This window comes from Bombina bombina, chromosome 3, assembly GCF_027579735.1.
Source record: "Bombina bombina isolate aBomBom1 chromosome 3, aBomBom1.pri, whole genome shotgun sequence".
NCBI classification, from domain to species: domain Eukaryota; kingdom Metazoa; phylum Chordata; class Amphibia; order Anura; family Bombinatoridae; genus Bombina; species Bombina bombina.
The window spans coordinates 1,126,485,118-1,126,509,031 of NC_069501.1; positions in this window are offsets into that span (position 1 = coordinate 1,126,485,118).

Consider the following 23,914-nt stretch of genomic DNA (forward strand, 5'->3'; position numbering starts at 1 on the left):
ATATGACAGGCAAACACTTTAGTAAGCAATTCAATTAGGCATTCAAACTTGTAGGTATTCCTATTGGAAATTACAGACAAATGTTTTAAGGCAGTCTCTTAATACTAAATACTTGCGTATATTTCCTTAAGGCAAGGTAAATTGGGAACAGGTCCGGTATAGATGAGAGGAGCTGAGATGACGACCTGTTAGTTGAAGTAAAACTCCGTGTTCAGCGTCCCTGCAGACAGCGTGTTCCGACTTCCGTGTACACACGCTGAATTAGAGATGACGTCAGAGTGCTGTGAAACTCCTTTAGTGTGAGAGGCGATATGAACTTGTAATCTTTAGAAGTATGATAAATGGTAACAGATTTTAGTAGTATGAAGATAACGAAATTGGTAAGGATATTGTTTGTTTGAAAAGAGTTTATCCAATCTGTTAAGTTTAGGAGATAGGTATAAGTTGCAATAACTCTGCTTTACCCATACATATGCAATTATCAAGCACCTGAGCAGTGCTTTAGTCCCTCCTTTTATAGATGATCTGATATGTCTCTGAGTAAACCTTAAAGGGACAGATATTACCACATATATTCTACTAGAGGGGTAAATGATATGACAGATCCCTCCCGTCAGGATGTCCTCCTACCACCAACTGCACGTGGTTTCGTTGGATATTTAGTGTGGAATTCAGAAAGTAAATGAGGAGCATTAATGTTAGAGTGTTGTACCCATGAATCTTCTTCTGGTCCATATCCCTTCCAGTGGACAAGATATTCAACTCTTCTCCAACGTATCCTGGAGTCAAGTATTCTTTCAATTTCATAATCCGTTTGATCAGGTTCGGATATGACATGGGAGTCGTTGACTTGTGGTTGTATGCTGTTGGTTCCAAGGTAGGGTTTCAGAAGCGATACATGGAATGATGGATGTATCTTTAATGTTTGTGGTAGTTTTAGAGTGACGGCATTAGGATTGATGATCTTTGTTATAGAGTAAGGCCCAATGAATTGGTTTGCGAGTTTTTTACAGGGGACTTGGAGTCTAAGATTTTTTGTGGAGAGTAGAACTCTATCTCCAACTTTAAAGGTTGGAGGATTACATCTTTTCGTATCATAATATCTCTTTTGAGAGGATTTGGCTTCTTCGAGGTGTTTCTTCAATAGTGTTAGAGATGATCTGATGTTTTGGGTATAATCCATGACGGTTGGATTACTGGATACAAGGTCTCGACCAGGGAGAGACTTAGGGTGGTATCCATATGTAGCATGAAAAGGCGAAGTTTTGGTGGAGGAGTTTATAGAATTATTATACGCAAATTCAGCTAAAGGTAACCACTCTACCCAGTCATCTTGAAGATGGCTTACATAGCATCTAAGGTACTGTTCTAGAGTTTGATTCGTACGCTCTGTTAATCCGTTAGATTGAGGGTGGAATGCAGTGGTGAGTCTTGATGAGATTTGTAGTATACGACATAATTCTTTCCAAAATCTAGAGGTGAATTGTGTCCCTCGGTCCGACACAATGGAGGTGGGTAGTCCATGAAGTTTTACAATATGTGACATGAATATTTTTGCAGTAGTGATGGCAGTAGGTAAGGACTTTAGTGGTATGAAGTGTGCTAATTTGGTGAGATGATCTATTACCACTAATATTGTAGTGAATTGGTTTGATGGAGGTAACTCCACTATGAAGTCCATAGCTATCATAGACCAGGGAACCTCCGGAATGGGTAAGGAACACATAAGTCCAAATGGTTTATGATGGTCTTTCTTGTTCCGAGCACAAGTATTACATTTAGTCACGTAATCAACTACGTCCTGATTAAGACGTGGCCACCAAAATGTCCTTTTGAGAAGTTCCATTGTTTTTACTATACCAGGGTGACCTGAGAGAGGAGTATCATGATAATGTTGTATGAGTTCTTTGCGTAAAGAGGAAGGAATATAGGTCTTGTTGTTATGGATAAATAAACCTGTCTTCTCATCCTTTTCACAAGAAGGTGGAATCTCAGTATCAGATTGTAAAGCATTTATTATTTCAGTGAGTAGAGTAGTGGCAGAGGCAATGATTTTGTGAGGGGCAATGATAAACTTTTTCTCTGGTTCTTCAGTGGTAGGTTCTAGGGATCTGGAGAGAGCATCTGCCTTGATGTTCTTAGAACCTGGTCTATATGTTATCAAAAATTCAAACCTGTCGAGGAAAAGAGCCCAACGGACCTGTCTAGATGAAAGAGTCTTGTTATTCTTGAGATATTGAAGGTTCTTGTGATCGGTGAAGATGTAAAACGGTTTGGAGGTGCCTTCTAGTAGATGCCTCCAATGTTCTAAAGCACATTTGATGGCTAACAATTCTTTGTCTCCTACGGAGTAATTTTGTTCGGCATTTGTAAGTGTTCTTGAATAATATGCGACTGGATGTAAAGTAGGATTAGTTAAAGATTGTTGAGAGAGTATAGCACCAATCCCTGTATTCGAGGCATCTACCTCTACTGTGTATTGGTAATCAGGATGAGGGAGTTGTAGAATTGGAGATGATGAAAATTTCCGTTTTAGAGATTCGAATGCCTCTTGAGCTTCATTGTTCCATAAGAATTTGTGTTTGCCTGTTAGTCTGGTTAAAGGTTTGACAATCATAGAGAAATTTTTTATGAATCGTCTATAAAAATTGGCAAATCCAAGAAATCGTTGTAGCGATTTTACCGAAGTGGGTTTAGTCCAGTTGAGTATAGCAGAAACCTTTTCAGGGTCCATCGTTACTCCAGTAGGTGAGATTATATATCCCAGAAATTTGATAGTATTTACATGGAAACAACACTTCTCCATCTTGGCGTAGAGTTGATGTTCACGCAATCTAGCTAACACCCACCTGACATGTTTGATATGTTCTTCTTCAGTACGAGAGTAGATTAAAATGTCATCCAAGTAAATTACCACGCACACATCCATAAGATCTTTAAATATATCATTGATAAAATACTGGAATGTGGCGGGTGCATTGGTGAGTCCGAATGGCATGACATTATATTGGAACAACCCATAACGGGTCCTGAAGGCCGTTTTCCATTCATCCCCACTCTTCATCCTGATAAGGTTGTAAGCTCCTTTAAGGTCTAATTTTGTGAATATGGTAGCATCACTCAACCTTTCTAGAAGCTCAGGGATGAGAGGAAGGGGGTATCTGTTTTTAATAGTTATAGAGTTAAGAGCTCTATAATCTATGATGGGTCGTCTAGTTCCATCTTTGTTAGTGACGAAAAATATGCCTGCTGCTGCCGAGGATGTACTGGGTGAGATAAAACCCTTACGTAAATTATCGTCTAGGTATTCCCTCAAGAATTGTAATTCTTTCTGTGATAATGGAAATATTCTTCCAAACGGTATGACTGCACCAGGTTTTGTATCAATTGGGCAGTCATATGGCCGATGTGGAGGAAGATTTTCTGCTTCCTTTAAATTAAATACGTCTGAAAATTCTGCGTATTCTTGAGGTAAAGCTGTTATAGCATGATTAATCTGTGTGTAAGGAAAACAAGTTGAAGAACAGTAAGAAGAATTAAATTTTAACTTGTTTATTGACCAATCAATAGTGGGATTATGTTTTTGTAGCCATGGATATCCCAAAATAATAGGATGTATAGATCCTGGGATGATGTCATATGAAATATATTCTTTGTGACCTGTTTTTGTAGTGGTGAGGAGTGGAATAGTGTGATGTGTAATGGGCCCTTTTAAGTAATTAGACCCGTCAATAACTTTGACATAAACTGGTATTTCTTTCATCACACAAGGTATTTTATTTGTATTAACAATTTTTTGATCTATGAACATTCCGAAAGCACCGGAGTCAATCATAGCCTCGCTCTGGTAAAGGTGTTGGTCCCACTGTAAAGACACAGAAATAGTCAAATGGGTATTTACTTTGGTAAGGATATTAGTGATACTGTAAGAAGTCTTACCCTTCTTTTGACGAATCAGGAGGGGGCATGTAGACACTCCATGGTCTTTGTTAGCACAATACATACATAAGTTGGCTAAGCGACGTCTTGTCTTTTCCTCTTGAGTTAGAGGACCTTTTATGGTTCCAATTTCCATTGCCACCGCTGGTGTGCTGGGTTTATCATAATGAACAGGATAATGCTTCTTTGTGAAGGTTTCGGGGTGTTGTCTTTCTAACTTACGTTCTCTGTAGCGTCGATCCATCGATATACAAACTTTTATTAAAGCCTCAAGAGTTTCAGATAACTCTATACGAGAAAGTTCGTCTTTGAGATGTTCTGATAATCCCAACCTGAATTGGTTCTTCAGGCTTATTATATTCCATTGCGAGTCAGTAGCCCATAGTTGGAATTCAGCAATATAATCTTCTACTGCTCGCTTTCCTTGTCTAAGGGATCTCAGGTTTTGTTCCGCGGTATTCTGTTTGTTAGTATCCTCATAAAGTGTAGACATGGCAGCAAAGAAATTTTCTAATGAATCTAGTATAGGATCACTAGACTCAAAAAACCTGTCAGCCCAAGCCCTGGGTTCTCCAGATAGATATGATATAGTGGTACAGACCTTAATTCTCTCTGTACAGTATGTCTTAGGTTTCATACTGAATAGTAACATGCAAGAATTTTTAAATTCACGGTATTTCGATCGTACCCCTGTGAATGGGTGAGGTGGATTAATTTGTGGTTCTGGATGATCAGTGGGTTTCTGTGTGAAATAATCATTCATTAAACGTTTAAGCGTGTTATTTTCAGTCTTTAGTTCATTTAAACCCTGCGCAAGTAATTCTACCTTTTGATTAAGGGTGCCAATTTCATTGGTCATTTGCGCAGGATCCATTGTAATCCTTTTTAGGTGCTTGATAATTCTGCAATATCCCTAATAAACACTTATGGATAAACAAATATTTTGTGTGTAGTTATTCCTATTTATGCAGTTATCAATGGTTAGTGAAAACTGATACCTCTTAGGAATAACATGAGAGAATAATGAGAGGAGAAGTGAGCTTGTAGTCACAGGTATTAATGATATTGTATACCTGGACTTTTAGAATTCACTTCTATGAATAAGGTTTAGCTTTAGTCCTTCAGTGAGTTCAGCATGTATTAAAGAGTTAATGTGACAGGCAAACACAGTAGTTAACAGTTGACCTCTGTATTATTAGAGTTTGTAGCAGGTATTAATATGACAGGCAAACACTTTAGTAAGCAATTCAATTAGGCATTCAAACTTGTAGGTATTCCTATTAGAAATTACAGACAAATGTTTTAAGGCAGTCTCTTAATACTAAATACTTGCGTATATTTCCTTAAGGCAAGGTAAATTGGGAACAGGTCCGGTATAGATGAGAGGAGCTGAGATGACGACCTGTTAGTTGAAGTAAAACTCCGTGTTCAGCGTCCCTGCAGACAGCGTGTTCCGACTTCCGTGTACACACGCTGAATTAGAGATGACGTCAGAGTGCTGTGAAACTCCTTTAGTGTGAGAGGCGATATGAACTTGTAATCTTTAGAAGTATGATAAATGGTAACAGATTTTAGTAGTATGAAGATAACGAAATTGGTAAGGATATTGTTTGTTTGAAAAGAGTTTATCCAATCTGTTAAGTTTAGGAGATAGGTATAAGTTGCAATAACTCTGCTTTACCCATACATATGCAATTATCAAGCACCTGAGCAGTGCTTTAGTCCCTCCTTTTATAGATGATCTGATATGTCTCTGAGTAAACCTTAAAGGGACAGATATTACCACATATATTCTACTAGAGGGGTAAATGATATGACAGTCTTAAGTAATGAAAACATACTTACCAAAAGACACCCATCCACATATAGCAGATAGCCAAACCAGTACTGAAACAGTTATCAGTAGAGGTAATGGAATATGAGAGTATATCGTCGATCTGAAAAGGGAGGTAGGAGATGAAGCTCTACGACCGATAACAGAGAACCTATGATATAGATCCCCGTGAGGAAAACCATTACATTCAATAGGTGATACTCCCTTCACATCCCTCCGACATTCACTGTACTCTGAGAGGAATCAGGCTTCAAAAAATGCTGAGAAGCGCATATCAACGTAGAAATCTTAGTACAAACTTACTTCACCACCTCCATAGGAGGCAAAGTTTGTAAAACTGAATTGTGGGTGTGGTGAGGGGTGTATTTATAGGCATTTTGAGGTTGTATATCCCATACGTCACTAGCTCATGGACTCTTGCCAATTACATGAAAGAAAGAGAAGGGAGAGAGAGAGCAAAAGGGGAGAGAGCAAAAGAGAGGGGGAAGAGAGCAAAATACAGGGGGGGAGAGACCAAAAGAGAGGGGGAAAAAGAGCAAAAGAGAGGGGAGAGAGAGCAAAAAAGAGGGAGGAGAGAGAGAGCAAAAGAGAGGGGAGAGAGAGAAAAATAGAGGGGGGGAGGGGGAGAGAGCAAAAGAGAAGGGACAGAGAGAGCAAAAGAGAGGGGGAGAGAGCAAAAGAGAGGGGAAGAGAGGTGGAGAGAGAGCAAAAGAGAAGGGCGAGAGAGAGAAAAAGGGTAGAGAGAGAGCAAAAGAGAGGGGAGAGAGAGAGAGCAAAAAAGAGGGGGGAGAGAGAGCATAAAAGAGGAGGGGAAAGAGAGAGAGCAAGAGATAGGGGGATAGAGAGCAAAAGAGAGGGGAGTGAGAGAGCAAAAGAGGGGGGAGAGAGAGAGCAAAAGAGAGGGGGAGAGCAAAATTAAGGGGGGAGGGGAGAGAGCAAGGGGTGGGACTGTACTGCAAAAATGGCCCGTGTACACAGGCTTTAGTACTAGTATATTAATAAAAACAATGTATTGGTCACTCAGGGACAGCCTTATTAGCAAAGTTCAACATACACTGCATAAACGGACCGTTCACCATAAACGTCAAATAGTTTTGTTCCTGTTTTGGCAATAATCTCCGCCCTTCTCTGTGATGTACTCAAGAAGGATGATCCTGTTCCATAAGAGCTCTTTTACCATACAATGTCCATCGTTATTAGGCATGTTTGAATGTCTATATAGAAAGTAATTGGCGGCATTATATCTACATAAAAACAGAAGGTGTATTCAATTGTTTGAAATCATAGAAATATATTGTATAACACATAAATATATAACAACGATTAGACTTTCGGCTAGATTATGAGTTTTGTGTTATGAGTGAAAAAGCCTCATAACGCTGCTTTTTCACTACCGCTGGTATTACGAGTCTTGCAGGTATTTCTGTACCGCACACTTTTTTGGCCGTAACGCAACGTGACTACCGCAGCTTTCAAAAAGTTCTTTTTCAATGGGACTCTGATAGTGCCGGTATTACGAGTTTGCCTGGGAGGCCAAAAAGTAAGCGTTACACCCTATACCGTCAAGATTCGTGCCGTAAACTGAAAGTCAGTAGTTATGGGTTTTGCATTACAAAGTTGTAGCATAAAACTCATAACTAAAGTGTTACAAAGAACACTAGCACCCATAAACTACCTATTAACCCATAAACCGAGGCCCTCCCGCATCGCAAACACTAAAATAAAATTATTAACCCCCTAATCTGCCGCTCCGGACATCGCTGCCACTATAATAAACATATCAACCCCTAAACCGTCGTACTTCCGCATTGCAAACACTAGTTAAATATTATAAACCCCTAATCTGCTGTCCCCAACATCGCTGAAACCTACATTACTGTTATTAACCCCTAATCTGCTGCCCCCAAAATCGCCGCCACTATACTAAAGTTATTAACCCTAAGTCTAACCCTAACACCCCTAACTTTAATGTAATTAAAATAAATCTAAATAAAACCTACTATTAATAACTAAATAATTCCTATTTAAAACTAAATACCTATAAAATAAACTCTAAACTAGCTACAATATAACTAATAGTTACATTGTAGCTATCTTAGGTTTTATTTTTATTTCACAGGCAAGTTTGTATTTATTTTAACTAGGTAGACTAGTTAGTATATAGTTATTAACTATTTACTAACTACCTAGCTAAAATAAATACAAATTTACCTGTAAAATAACCTCTCTTACACTAACACCTAACCTTACACTACAATTAAATAAATTACAATAATTAAATACAATTAACTAAATTACAAAACAAACACTAAATTACACAAAATAAAAAAGAAATTATCAAATATTTAAACTAATTACACCTAATCTAATAGCCCTATCAAAATAAAAAAAAAAAACATAAAATGAAACCCTAGCCTAAACTAAACTGCCAATAGCCCTTAAAAGGGCCTTTTCCGGGGCATTGCCCCAAAGAAATCAGCTCTTTTACCTGTAAAAAAAAATACAGACAACCCCTCAACAGTAAAACCCACCACCCACACAACCAAACCCCCCAAATAAAATCCTATCTAAAAAAAAACTAAGCTCCCCATTGCCCTGAAAAGGGCATTTGGATGGGCATTGCCCTTAAAAGGGCATTTAGCTCTTTTTTAGCCTAAACCCTAATCTAAAAATAAAACCCACCCAATAAACCCTTAAAAAACCTAACACTAACCCCTGAAGATCCACTTACAGTTTTTGAAGACCGGACATCCATCAACGAAGCGGCAGAAGTCTTCATCCAAGCGACAAGAAGTCCTCAACGAAGCCAGAAGAAGTCTTCATCCAAGCGGGCCGAAGTCTTCATTCAAGCCGGCAGAAGTCTTCATCCAGACGACATCTTCTATCTTCATCCATCCTGCGCGGAGTGGCTCCATCTTTAAGACATTCGGCGCGGAGCATCCTCTTCTTTACATGGTTACTGAAGAATGAAGGTTCCTTTAAGGGACGTCATCCAAGATGGCATCCCTTGAATTCCTATTGGATCAACCAATAGGATTAAAGCTCAATCCTATTGGCTGATCCAATCAGCCAATAGGATTTTTTCACCTTTAATTCCGATTGGCTGATAGAATTCTATCAGCCAATCGGATTTCATGGGATGCCATCTTGGATGACGCTCCTTAAAGGAACCTTCATTCATCAGTAGCCGTGGAAAGAAGAGGATGCTCCGCGCCGGATGTCTTGAAGATGGAGTCACTCTGCGCCGGATAGATGAAGATAGAAGATGCCATCTGGATGAAGACTTCTGCCAGCTTGGATGAAGACTTCTCCCAGCTTCATTGAGGACTTCTTGCCACTTGGATGAAGACTTCTGCCGTTTTGTTAAAGATGGATGTCTGGTCATCAAAAACTGTAAGTGCATCTTCGGGGGTTAGTGTTAGGTTTTTTAAAGGGTGGGTTTTATTTTTAGATTAGGGTTTGGGCTGAAAAAGAGCTAAATGCCCTTTTAAGGGCAATGCCCATCCAAATGCCCTTTTCAGGGCAATGGGGAGCTTAGGTTTATTTTAGATAGTATTTTTTACAGGTAAAAGAGCTGATTTCTTTTGATGGCAGATTAGGGGTTAATAAGTATAATGTAGGTGTCGGCGATGGCAGATTAGGAGTTAATAAGTGTAATGTAGGTGGCGGCGACATTGGCGGCAGCAGATTAGGGGTTAATAAGTGTAGGTAGGTGGCGGCGATGTCGGGGGCAGCAGATTAGGGGTTAATAAGTGTAATGTAGGTGTCGGGGCAGCAGATTAGGGGTTAATAAGTATAATGTAGGTGTCGGGGATGGCAGATTAGGAGTTAATAAGTGTAATGTAGGTGGCGGCGACATTGGGGGCAGCAGATTAGGGCTTAATAAGTGTAGGTAGGTGGCGGTGATGTCGGGGGCAGCAGATTAAGGGTTAATAAGTGTAATGTAGGTGTCGGGGCAGCAGATTGGGGGTTAATAAGTATAATGTAGGTGTCGGCAATGTCGGGAGCAGCAGATTAGGGGTTAATAAGTGTAATGTAGGTGTCGGCGATGTCGGGGACAGCAGACTAGGGGTGTTTAGACTCTGGGTTTATGTTAGGGTGTTAGGTGTAAACATTAAATTTTCTTTCCCCATAGGAATCAATGGGGCTGCGTTACGGAGCTTTATGCTCCTTTATTGCAGATTTAAGGCTTTTTTTTAGCCGGCTCTCCCCATTGATGTCTATGGGGAAATCGTGCACGAGTACGTAAAACAAGCTCACAGCAGCGCTGGTATTGGAGTGCGGTATGGAGCTCAATTTTACTCAACGCTCACTTATTAACTGCTAACTCTGGGTTTTTGCAAACCTGTAATAGCAGCGCTATAGGGAGGTGAGCGGTGACAATAACTTGCAAGTTAGCACTGAGCCGCTCATAACGCAAAACTCGTAATCTAGCTGTTAGTTATTTAAAGGTATGTAAAAAAAAAGGCACATTTAATTGTGCATATACAAATTAATAAATATTGCATAAACCTTGTTAATAACGTTTTTTTTTTTTTTTTTTTAAACTCACTTATTATTGCAAGTGTCACGATCTGGAAGTATATGAAGGTGTCATCGAACAACAATTCCGATTATCCTATTTTCATGACGGAATATTCTAGATTTTATTAGACTGAGAGACAGAGACGAGTATTTTGCATTACCTTTCACTTTACTACTCAGACAGCAATTTAAAGAAATAACATTTGAATATTAACAGAAAAAAATATGTTAACAATGAATAGATAGTTGAGACCAATGAGAACAGTCCTTTAGTGGTCAGAGATAGTAAGGACCAATCAGATGAGTCATAGTAACCATATAGAGTCCAAACAGTAGCAAAACCTCCTCTTTTCTCACTCAAGCGAAGAAAACACAAATCATTCCCAAAGAATAAAAACAGGAACAGTCCCGAAAAAACAATCCAGAATAATATGAAGAACTTCGATAAAACCAAAGGTTGATTGAAGAAAAACTGCATACTCCTCCAGGAAGGTGTCATCGAACAACAATTCCGATTATCCTATTTTCATGACGGAATATTCTAGATTTTATTAGACTGAGAGACAGAGACGAGTATTTTGCATTACCTTTCACTTTACTACTCAGACAGCAATTTAAAGAAATAACATTTGAATATTAACAGAAAAAAATATGTTAACAATGAATAGATAGTTGAGACCAATGAGAACAGTCCTTTAGTGGTCAGAGATAGTAAGGACCAATCAGATGAGTCATAGTAACCATATAGAGTCCAAACAGTAGCAAAACCTCCTCTTTTCTCACTCAAGCGAAGAAAACACAAATCATTCCCAAAGAATAAAAACAGGAACAGTCCCGAAAAAACAATCCAGAATAATATGAAGAACTTCGATGAAACCAAAGGTTGATTGAAGAAAAACTGCATACTCCTCCAGGAAGGTGTTATCGAACAACAATTCCGATTATCCTATTTTCATGACGGAATATTCTAGATTTTATTAGACAGAGAGACAGAGATGAGAATTTTGCATTACCTTTCACTTTACTACTCAGACAGCAATTTAAAGAAATAACATTTGAATATTAACAGAAAAAATATGTTAACAATGAATAGATAGTTGAGACCAATGAGAACAGTCCTTTAGTGGTCAGAGATAGTAAGGACCAATCAGATGAGTCATAGTAACCATATAGAGTCCAAACAGTAGCAAAACCTCCTCTTTTCTCACTCAAGCGAAGAAAACACAAATCATTCCCAAAGAATAAAAACAGGAACAGTCCCGAAAAAACAATCCAGAATAATATGAAGAACTTCGATGAAACCAAAGGTTGATTGAAGAAAAACTGCATACTCCTCCAGGAAGAAAAAGAAAACTTGCCAGACGAAACTGAAGAAGTTGATTGAAGAACATCTTTAGAGGAATCAGATTTTCTAGATAAACTCTTAAAATCCTGTAGAGGAAGGATTCGGCACTGAAAAAACAATAAGGAGTTATTAGAATTACATAAATACTATTCTTAAAACGTTAGGGTAGGGAACATATCAAATAGTGGAGGGAAAATACTCGTCTCTGTCTCTTTAATAAAATCTAGATTATTCCGTCATGAAAATAGGATAATCGGAATTTTATTGCAAGAACAGAGACTCCTATTTTGCAAGTTTAAAGCAAAATAATAAATAAATAACATAACAATAAATTTATAAAACAAGTTGTTGAGGAATAGAGTTAATAGGTTTAAAATAAAATTGTCTGAAAGTTTTGTCATCAGACCAATCTGCAGCATTTAAAATATCCTGTAAAGAAACAGATTTAGAAAAGGCTTTAGAAGCTGAAGCTCCTCGAAAAAAGTGAAGAAAAAATATCATCTACCCCAGCTTCCAACATAACATTCTTGACCCATCTACTAATAGTGGGTGAAGAAACTGGTAAGTGAGGAGAAACAAAAGAAATTAAGAGTTGTTTAGAAGAAGATGATCTAAGATGAGCCGTCCTGGATTCATACTCTTTAAGACAAAGAACTATACAGAGTTTTGGTTGTTCAAAAAAGTAGGGATAAAAAATAGAAGAAGATAGAGTTTTAGTTCTACGAGATAAAGTAAAAATTACTCCTTGAGGAGAAAACATTTTTGAATCATAATCAATAGCACGAACATCTGAAACTCTTTTACATGATAATAAACATAAAAGAGTTGCAAGTTTGATAGAAAGTTGTTTTAATGATAATTTATTATTCCCCGGCCATTTTTGGAAAAAGAGAGATTACCAAATCTACATCCCAAAAAGAAGAAATATAACACCTTTTGGTTCCAGGGGCCCAAGAGTCTTGAAGGAGGAGTTTAGCTTGCTCCGAAAGTCCATTGCAAGACCAGGATCCCCTAAAATTGTTCAAGCTACAAGCTGGAGATTGCCTTGAAGCACTAAGGTGTGAAATTCTCCGCCTGGATCTGTAAGAAGATCTGGAATACTGGGAAGAAGGATTGGAGGAAGGAAGGACATTTCCAGAAGATATGGGTTCCATACTCTATTCGGCCAAAGTGGAGTCATGATCAGAAGGGAAATCTGATGTCTCTTGACAAATAAAAGAGCCCAAAGAATCATTGAAAACGGAGGAAAAGCATATGCTCCTTGAGGAGGCCATTGTTGGAGGAAAGCATATATTGCTAGAGCTTCTGGGTCTGGTTTCCAACTGAAAAGGGGGTAAATCTGATGATTTAACCAAGAGGCAAAAAGATCTATTACAAAAGGACCCCTCAATTGATGAATTTGAGAAGGATTCAACATCCAGTCGCTGAAATCCGTAAGGTATCTCGAACCCCAGTCTGCCATTTGATTGTTGAGACCAGGAAGATATTCTGCTTGAACAGATATGTTTTGGGAAAGACAATAATGAATAAAGTCTTTGGTTAAAACCGATAACATTCTCGAAGTTGTTCCACCTAAACGGTTTATATATCGAACAGCTGATATATTGTCCATACGAAGAAGAACCGTAATGGGTTGAGAATGTTTGATAAAACTTTTGATAGCAAAAGCTCCAGCTAAAAGTTCCCGACAATTTATATGAAGATTCTTTTCTGAAAGAGACCATTTTCCTCCCGAAATTTGAGAACCACATCTTGCTCCCCAACCAGAGTTGCTTGCATCTGATTCTATAATTATGTCCGGTGAGCTTCCAAAAATGGCTTTGCCATTCCAAGCTACCATGTTGATAAGCCACCAATTCAATTCTTCTATAGCTTCTTCTGATAAGTGAATAAGATGTTGATAAGAAAAACCTTTTCTGAGGTAAAATATTTTCAATCTCTGCAACGCACTGTAATGTAGAGGAGCTGGAAAGATTGCTTGAATGGAGGAAGAAAGGAGGCCGATAATTCTGGCTAAAAGACAAAGAGGAAAACATTTCTTGTTTAGGGTATAAGAAATTTCCTTTTTTATCCTCTTTATCTTGTCTAAAGGAAGACTCGGAGAAGCAGAAATAGTATCTATGTTGAAACCTAAGAAGGTTAGATTTTGGGATGGAATCAAGGCCGATTTCTTGAAATTGATAATAAAACCCAAACTTTGAAGTAAGGAAATTGTAAGAGAAAGATGATCTTGAAGAATGGAAGGGGATTGATGAATAAGAAGAATATCGTCTAAGTAAATAATTAGACGAATTCCTCGTTTCCGAAGCCAGGCTACCACAGGTTTTAAAATTTTTGTAAAGACCCAAGGAGCAGAAGAAAGACCAAAAGGAAGGCATGTAAACTGCCATAAAGTCTCTTTCCAGAGGAATCTGAGATAATTTCTGAAATTTAAATGAATGGGAATTGTAAGATAAGCATTTTTTAAATCCAATCTTACAAGCCAATCGTTGTTGTAAAGACAATCTCTGAGAAGATTAATTCCTTCCATCTTGAAATGATTGTAAATTAGAAAGTAATTTAGATCTTTTAAATTTATAACAGGACGATAACTGCCTTCTTTCTTTTGGACTAGAAACATATTGCTTATGAAAGAATTTTCTGAATTGTGAGCAGGCTGAACTGCATCTTTTGATATCAGGTCTGAAATTTCTTTGTCTAGAAGTAATTGGTCTTTTTGAGAAAATTTTATTGGATTGGGCAAGGAATTTTGAAAAGGTGGTTCTATGAATTCTAAATGAAGGCCTGCAACAGTCTGTAAAATCCATGGATCTTGAGATATTCTTTGCCATTCTGAAAGGAAAAGTGTTAATCTGCCCCCTATTCTTTGTTGGAAAAAAGGAATGGAAAGAGAGGTGATTGAACTTACCTTGGAAGGATCTTCTGTTGAACCTGGATCTGAAACCTCTGGAAAAACGTTGTCTCGAACGTGAGGGAAAAAGGTTTTGGTGGGAGGTAGAGGGTGTAACAGTGTTGTGGAAACGAGACCTTGATGTGGCTGAATAGCGGCTGGAAAAGTGGTCTCTGCCTTTTCCAGCCTTTGAAAAAACTCTCTGGGGTTGGTTTTGGTAAAAAAAATTCTGTGTATTATTTTTAATTTTGTTTAATGAATTGAATGTGTTAACATAATTACTAAGTTGTTTGAGACCAGAGTCCCCAAACAACAAACCATCAGCTTCAGGACCCATTTCCGTGGAAGCAAAGTCAGTAATCTTAGGGTCGATACAGCGTAGAACTAATCTTCTGCGCTGAGATGCCAATGAAGTGTTAGCGTCACCTAACAAATAAACTGTCCTTTGTAACCACTCTCTTACAGTAATAGGGTCTAACAAATAATTCTCAGAAATGGCATTCTGGGATAATTCAAATAGTGTTGTAACGGGTCCTAATGTATCTAATAATTTATCTTGACAGGATTTTAGAAATCTGTCAGGACCAGATCTAATATTGGACTCTTTTGTACCAATAAATTTTAAAAGATTTTGATCAATTTCAGGGGTCAAATGAGTATTATGGGGTAATTCTGGCCTGGGACACTCCGCTTTGAAAGTATTTTTAGTCTTTTTTGATAGAGGCCTTCTAATGTAGAAGTCAATAAACTTAGATACCCTTTTTGAAGGTCTCCACTGAGAAGACATGGGATGATGAAGGTCATTTGGGTCGGTATAGGGAAGACCTAAATTATCCACAAGACAAGGTTTTTTATTTTTTAAAACTTTCTTCCTTTTCTTGGGTTTGGGAGAATCATCAGAGGAAGATGAGAATGCATTTAATAAAGTAGTGTTTGATTTGTAAGAATCAAAAGATTCATTATCAGAGTCTAAATTTTTTACATCTATTTCAATATTCTCATCATTATTATTGTCAGAAGAATCAGATTCAACTCTAAATTTTCTCTTACAAGAAATTTGGCTTCTTTTAGATATAATAATGTCTGATTCTGCTTCAGAAAGAGATGGACTTTCACTTCTGCATTTATGTGCAGGTATGGAAATGTCAGAGCAAAGCTGACGTGACAGATCTTTATTAGATTTTCTTTCTGATGAAAGTTTTCCCTCAGAATTTAAGTGTTTTGACTTGCTTAAAGCCTTTTTATAAACATGACCTTGTATCTCATTAAAATTGTTAACAGATTGGAGCTGATCCATCTGTTGCTTCAGAGGTTCAAAAGAACTGTTAATTAAATTTTGAACGTACTTTTCAGAAAGTTGCTTAGGGTCTTCAGACATTTTAAATTAATAAACTATATTAAAATAATTAAATAAATTAGCAGTATTGGATTGGATTCAAACTCCTAACCTTAGGTATTAAAAGCAGTATACTTTACCACTAATTTAAAGGCTAGAAACAAAATTATTTTCAGAAAATTAAACTATAACCTAAAAAGTCACTAAATTTTAATTAATAAATTTTTTATCAGTATTAGGATTCAAACCCGGAACCTTTAGACACTAAACAGATTGCTAAACCACTAAGCTATTTGAACAGAATAGAATAATATGTACTAGATACTTATTTGAAATAAACTATGAAGTAAACATTAGACATTTTTGTAACCGTAATAAAATAACTTTATTTAAAATGTTTTAAGTAAGTCAGTAAATGTTGCAAGTAATTAATACACAATGTAGCGTATACTCGACTGTCAGGGAAGGAGATGATGTAACGAGTGAGGAGGGCGGGAAATAACAAGTGTGTAGAGGCACGTAAGATGGAGGTGGGGTTAAACAGCTGATTAAGGACAAAATGGAGGACGGAGTTACACGGAGCTCAGGCGCTCCAAAAGAAAAGGGCAAAGAAAGATAGCGATGCAAATGATGCAATTAGGCTATCGAAAAAGGAGGTAAGGATAAACAAAGGGAATATAATAAAAGAAAAAACGGACACGTTTTCTGCAAAAAAACAAAAATATTTGTAACTAACCATAAATAAGAATACATAAATAATAAAGAAAAAACGGACAAACTTGAAATAAATTAAAATGAAAATGTAAGAAAAAATAACTAAAAGAAACAATAATAATAAAAGTATAAGAAAATGAGCAAATAAAAATAAATAGTAAATAATAGTAATAATAAAACAATAACAAACAATAATAAACAATAACAAATAATAGAAATATGACAAAACAAATTATTTATGCAATAAACAATTTGAACTTAACTCCTGAGCAGCAAAGAGAAAAGAGGAGGTTTTGCTACTGTTTGGACTCTATATGGTTACTATGACTCATCTGATTGGTCCTTACTATCTCTGACCACTAAAGGACTGTTCTCATTGGTCTCAACTATCTATTCATTGTTAACATATTTTTTCTGTTAATATTCAAATGTTATTTCTTTAAATTGCTGTCTGGGTAGTAAAGTGAAAGGTAATGCAAAATAGGAGTCTCTGTTCTTGTAATAAAATTGCAAATATGCCTATAGATAGCATAACATAAAATAATAAATTGTCAAAAAAAAGATAAAGGACTAGAGTCTATAAGTAAAATACAGGTAGCCCTCAGTTTACGCCGGGGATAGGTTCCAGGAGGAATGGTTGTAAATCGAAACCATTGTAAATTGAAACCCAGTTTATAATGTAAGTCAATAGGGAGTTAGGTTCCAGGCCCCTCTCAAAATTGTCATAAGTAACACCTAATACATTATTTTTAAAACTTTGAAATGAAGACTTTAAATGCTAAATAGCATTATAACCCTAATAATATAGATTGTATCATCAAACTAAGTTTAATGAACAAAAACATTTGCTAACAGCACCTAATTAAATAATCACACAACAGACTGCATCATCATCAAACTAAGTTTAATGAACAAAAACTTTTTTTTACTTGCATTTTTCTGCAATCAGTTCTCTGCATTGTTAACATGTTAGATACTATTAGGTCTGTACCTATTCTATGCATTTCAATCTGCAGTAATTAATAGGCAGTTAGGCACCCTCACCTCAAGCTGCTGGGCAGGAAGATAATAGGGAAGTGGGTGCTAAATCTTGTTGCTCGATAGCTAATGTCTGCTCTGTGTACACAGATCAATTTCAGACCTGTTAAGTTGCATAACTTTGCTGCAAAACAAGCTTACAGCTCCACCTACTGGCTATTTTAATTAGTGCACTTTGCTTTCCAAAGCTTTTCAATAGCAGTCACATGACTGAAAAAAAGGTTGTTATTCTGAAACGGCGCAAATGGAACCGGCGTAAACCGAGGGCCATCTGTATTAGATGAAGACTCAACATAAATGAATAATCAAAGTAACTTTATATCAGATGGTATGCAATACATTTTACAAACTTTTTTTTTGGTATGATTATTATTTACAGATTAGTGGAACTGTGATGGGCATAAGGTTCACGCCCAGTTATGTGAATTTGTATATGCCCATTTGGGAAGATTTATATGTATATTTGTCGCATGACTGGAGCGAGAACCTGGTGGCCCATCACAGGTATATATCTTGGTATTGAAAAGCTCCCTACACACAAGCAATATTTCCTTCTCTATATCTTAACCTCGGCCAAACTGTTAATAGCAAGAAATAGGAAGACAATTAACCCCCTCGATGTCAAGGAGTAGTAGATTGCATCAATTTCAAACAACTTCTGCCTAATATGAAAGCCCTGGGAATCCTAATCCTTTATGTCAAACAGAAGAAATAAGCCATTGCCCTATCATAAAAATATATATGCACACTACTTGCTCTGATATACTAAATACAACAGTTCCTGCTCAATCTCTTTTCCCTCTTGTCCCGTCTCCCCTTTTTTTTTCTCTCGTCCCCCCATCTAAAGAGCACAACACCCTCATAGACCCCTACCCACACAAATGGTTGCAGCTAGTAGTCTTCCACTGGTAGCAGATACGATACTGTTCCATATCTGTGTCCTAAACAATGTATTAGTTGTACTACATTCCAAAATACCGGTAGTTTTCTTGATATTAATGTGATTTTGTACTGGACATAAGACTGTTACAAGAAAAACACTTTGTCCAACGAGGTATTTAAACCCCACTGTTCCTGTGGGGTGCATCTAGTTAGTGCTACCTAATCTGTAACAATACAATTTTGTACCCCTGTATATTACTTGCGCTGTAAATTTGTATTTTGTATTTTCGATGTTAACCTCAATAAAATATTTCTTTAAAAAAAGAGAGAGAAAGGGACGGATAGGAAATATTTTTTTCCCCGAGGATAATAAATGATTGCAAACTCTTAGAACTAAATCTAATTATAAGCATATCTGTCTTTTGTTAATGTTTTGTTAGATATGTCTGCAAAATCCAATGTAATTGTTATGGGAAATGTGATATCCAATAAAACGATAAAAAAAAAATCATATTTTACATTTTAACTGACTTCCGTAAATGGCAAAAAATAATAATTTAGTCAGGAAATATGTGGTGCATGGGGTAAGAATATTGGAGATTTAATTTATTATGATTGTATCCCACAATATCAGTGACATATAAAATTAATAGAGCGTTAATATTTAGTCAAAACTACAATGATAAAATGTAGTTTAAATGCATGTTTAAAATCTTTGGTCTTATTCTTGTGCAATCAGTTTCTTTATTGGCACAATTATATCTAATATTGCATACATCTTGCAGGAATATTAAGTTGTAAGACTCCCTGTACTTATTCCTTTAACAATAAAATAAATGGACATAAAATATATTCAGATAACCCAATGGATTTATTTAAATCACTAATGAGTTGTATTATTCATAAGAAAGTGATGCTGGGATCCAGAAAACAAACAATTATTTCCGTAGACAAAAGAACAGAGGGCTACTCATATCAAGGGGTCCACTGTCTTTTTTTTTTTTGTCTAAAGAAATAATAAAACTGACACAGCGATAAAACCAGAGCAATGTAATTGCATGTTTGGAAATAGTACTAACAGATCGTTCTCTAGGAGAATGCTGCAAAAAGACTTCTTTTCATCAAGAATACAAAGCACAAAAAAAGGAAGTTATCTTAGACAAAGGCTTATGTCTACATATTGCTGTAATTATACCTCTAAATGATTGCAGGTCTTTTTTGTCTTAATGACCCTTTCTTAAATGTTCCTTGGAAATAAACTAGATGTGTGCATTAGACAAGTGTATTTGGAAACTTTGTTAGTAGTCGGATGCGGAAGACGGTGGCCACTCGAGTCCTTTGGCTCTTTTCTTGTGAAAGTTCAACACAATAAGATATGGATTTGCACAGATCTTAGTGTGTTGCACTTTCACAAGAATTATAGTAAGCAAAAAGTGTTTAGCAGATGTATGCAATACTAATTACAGGCCTAAAAAACTATACCGGAATCAGGCGCTAAGTTCCTCAAAGTTATGTCACTTAATGTGATTGTGGAGTGACAGTAGCCGGTTTCACCGTATAGTGGAGGAAGAACAAAGAGATCCACGCTTATTCCTTTAGGTGGGATAATTCCATTAGGTGAATGGTGTCCAGTGTAGTTGTCAGCTGCTGCCCGTGAAAGTGGGTGTGTATTTTCCAAACGGCAACAAACAGGATAAAACTGAAACAAAAAAAAGAGAAGACAGGCGCAGCCCGACTCAAGTGAAGAGGATTTAATACGTAAGCGCACACACACATGAATGGCAACTTACAAGATAAAAGAATAAAAACAGCACATCAATGATACTGCATCAGTGTTAAGACCCTGATAAAGAGCGGTATCCAAGAAGCCTTGGTTCTTAGCAGATCCACCACCTCAGTCGAAATATAACCGGATCTGGGGATTTATGCTGTGGCCAGTCAATAGAGAAAGCACAGGGGTGATGCAGAAACACTGCGTGATGGTTCAAAAGTTCTCTACACGCATTTCGTCTGAAACCAATCAGACTTTTTCAAGAGAGTTCATCACAGGTGTATGACAACGGAGCTCCTAACCGGCTTATAAAAGGGGCCGCGGTGTCAATTTCCTGTTTGGTGCAGGCCAATAAGAGTGTTTGAAAAACGGCTATAAATTCATATGTAACTATGTGATAACAATATGATACAAATGTAAAACCGACAAATTAAACAACAATAACACAATTGATATACAATATGGGTACAGAAAAAAGAACAGAAAAACATATTAATACAATTAAAACATTAGAGAGTACATCTATATGCTAGTCCAGCTAGCATCTAAGCTCAAAATATGAATATCATTCTGAATAACTTTTCAAAAAGAAAACCATGAATAAAAAATTGATTGCAATATACTGGTAATTTGATAAAAATGCTAAAAACACTAACTGATATTAGTGATATGGGTGATGGCATAAATCTTGTTATTAGAAATATAGTAATATAGTTAGGGTGAAAATGGAATACTGAAGGAATTGATAAAGTCTTCCCAATAGAGCAAGCAAAATTTATATAGAAAAATAGATGACCTTTAAAATATATATATATATCATTAGTTGAAAACGTGCAAAAAGTTATTTTAAAATAGACTGTTAATGTCCACTCAGGTTACATAAAGGCCTGTAAATCTAATTCCATATTCAGGCCTTGTGGATGCATGGAGCCTAATCCAATAGGATTCTCTACGTCTTAGAGTCATGAGCCTGTTGGAATATTTATTAATAGGAATCTAATCTATAACTTTAATATTCAAACTATTAGGATTCATGTGATGATAATTGCGGAAATGCTCAGGGACACTGTGTGTTCTAAGACCTGCCTTAAAGTTATTAACATGTTAATTAAATCTTGTTCGTATATTTCTTTTTGTCCTACCTATTTAAATAGAATTGCAACTTCAGCTTAGACAGTAAACTACATATGTTGTACTGCAGTTGCATCTATATTTAATCTTAAATTGTTTTGTGTGATTATAGTTATAAAAGGTGTCCCCTGTATGTACAGAACTACACATTCCACATTTTTTGACCCCACATTTATATGTACCTGGTTTTTGTGTGAGCCATGTAATGACATTCTTCTCCTCTGAGGTTTTTCTGAGTTTTGTAGGTGCTAGCATATTCTTTAAATCTCTGTATTCTCTAATACAGGAAGCATTAGAGAATTCAGTTATGTCCAATAGACATTTGGAGTTTATTTTGACAGGAATCAGTTTTATATTAAATCATAACTATTTTTGTTTTGAAGGACAATTTTATCAACAAACACAGGGCACTGTGGTGGGGACTACCTTTGCCCCATTGCATGCCAGCTTATATATGAACCACTTTGAGGAAAAATATGTCTGGTCCAACAATCCTTATAGAAATAATCTTATACGGTATTACCAGTATATAGATGATATAATCATTATATGGCAAGGGTCAGAAGCTCAAACAGGATTTTATCAATCATATTAACAGCAATATCTATAATCTTACATTTATCTCTAAAGTTGATAAACATAGAGTTGAATTCCTTGACCTCTCACTGTTTGTAGATGACAATAAGAAAATTGCAGTAGCAAATTATCGTAAGCCTACTGACAAGAATGGTTCTTTAAGTGCCAAAAGTGGCCACTTAACCAGGTGGAAATCAAACATTCCTCTGGGTCAGTACCAGAGAATTAAGAGGAACTGTACAAAAGATATTGATTATCAAAAAGAGATAAAATTGTTAGACGCTAGGTTCATTGAAAAAGGATATGATCAAAGAACAATTGAAATGGCCAAAAAAAGTGTTGATAATATGAAAAGAGAGACCCTTTTGATTCCCAAAGAACAAAATCCAAATAAAAATAAAGTTTCTAATAATAAAAGCAATAACACCAGATTTATCACTACTTTCAGTCAAGGAAGTAAGGATATCCAAAAAAAAATTAAACAAACATTGGGGAATACTTAAAGCTGATCCCATTTTAGGGGGAGCACTAGATGAGAAACCATTAGTAACCTTCAAGAAAAACAGAGATTTCAAGAATATGCTAGCACCTACAAAACTCTCTACTTATTCCTTTAACAATAAAATAAATGGACATAAAATATATTCAGATAACCCAATGGATTTATTTAAATCACTAATGAATTGTATTATTCATAAGAAAGTGATACTGGAATCCAGAAAACAAACAATTATTTCCGTAGACAAAAGAACAGAGGGCTACTCATATCAAAGGGGTCCACTGTCTTTTTTTTTGTCTAAAGAAATAATAAAACTGACACAGCGATAAAACCAGAGCAATGTAATTGCATGTTTGGAAATAGTACTAACAGATCGTTCTATAGGAGAATGCTGCAAAAAGACTTCTTTTCATTAAGAATACAAAGAACAAAAAAAGAACGTTATCTTAGGCAAAGGGTTATGTCTACATATTGCTGTAATTATACCTCTAAATGATTGCAGGTCTTTTTTGTCTTAATGACCCTTTCTTAAATGTTCCTTGGAAATAAACTAGATGTGTGCATTAGACAAGTGTATTTGGAAACTTTGTTAGCAGTCGGATGCAGAAGACGGTGGCCACTCGAGTCCTTTGGCTCTTTTCTTGTGAAAGTTCAACACAATAAGATATGGATTTGCACAGATCTTAGTGTGTTGCACTTTCACAAGAATTATAGTAAGCAAAAAGTGTTTAGCAGATGTATGCAATACTAATTACAGGCCTAAAAAACGATACCGGAATCAGGCGCTAAGTTCCTCAAAGTTATGTCACTTAATGTGATTGTGGAGTGACAGTAGCCGGTTTCACCGTATAGTGGAGGAAGAACAAAGAGATCCACGCTTATTCCTTTAGGTGGGATAATTCCATTAGGTGAATGGTGTCCAGTGTAGTTGTCAGCTGCTGCCCGTGAAAGTGGGTGTGTATTTTCCAAACGGCACCAAACAGGATAAAACTGAAACAAAAAAAGAGTAGACAGGCGCAGCCCGACTCAAGTGAAGAGGATTTAATACGTAAGCGCACACACACATGAATGGCAACTTACAAGATAAAAGAATAAAAACAGCACATCAATGATACTGCATCAGTGTTAAGACCCTGATAAAGAGCGGTATCCAAGAACCCTTGGTTCTTAGCAGATCCACCACCTCAGTCGAAATATAACCGGATCTGGGGATTTATGCTGTGGCCAGTCAATGGAGAAAGCACAGGGGTGATGCAGAAACACTGCATGATGGTTCAAAAGTTCTCTACACGCATTTCATCTGAAACCAATCAGACTTTTTCAAGAGAGTTAATCACAGGTGTATGACAACGGAGCTCCTAACTGGCTTATAAAAGGGGCCGCGGTGTCAATTTCCTGTTTGGTGCAGGCCAATACGAGTGTTTGAAAAACGGCT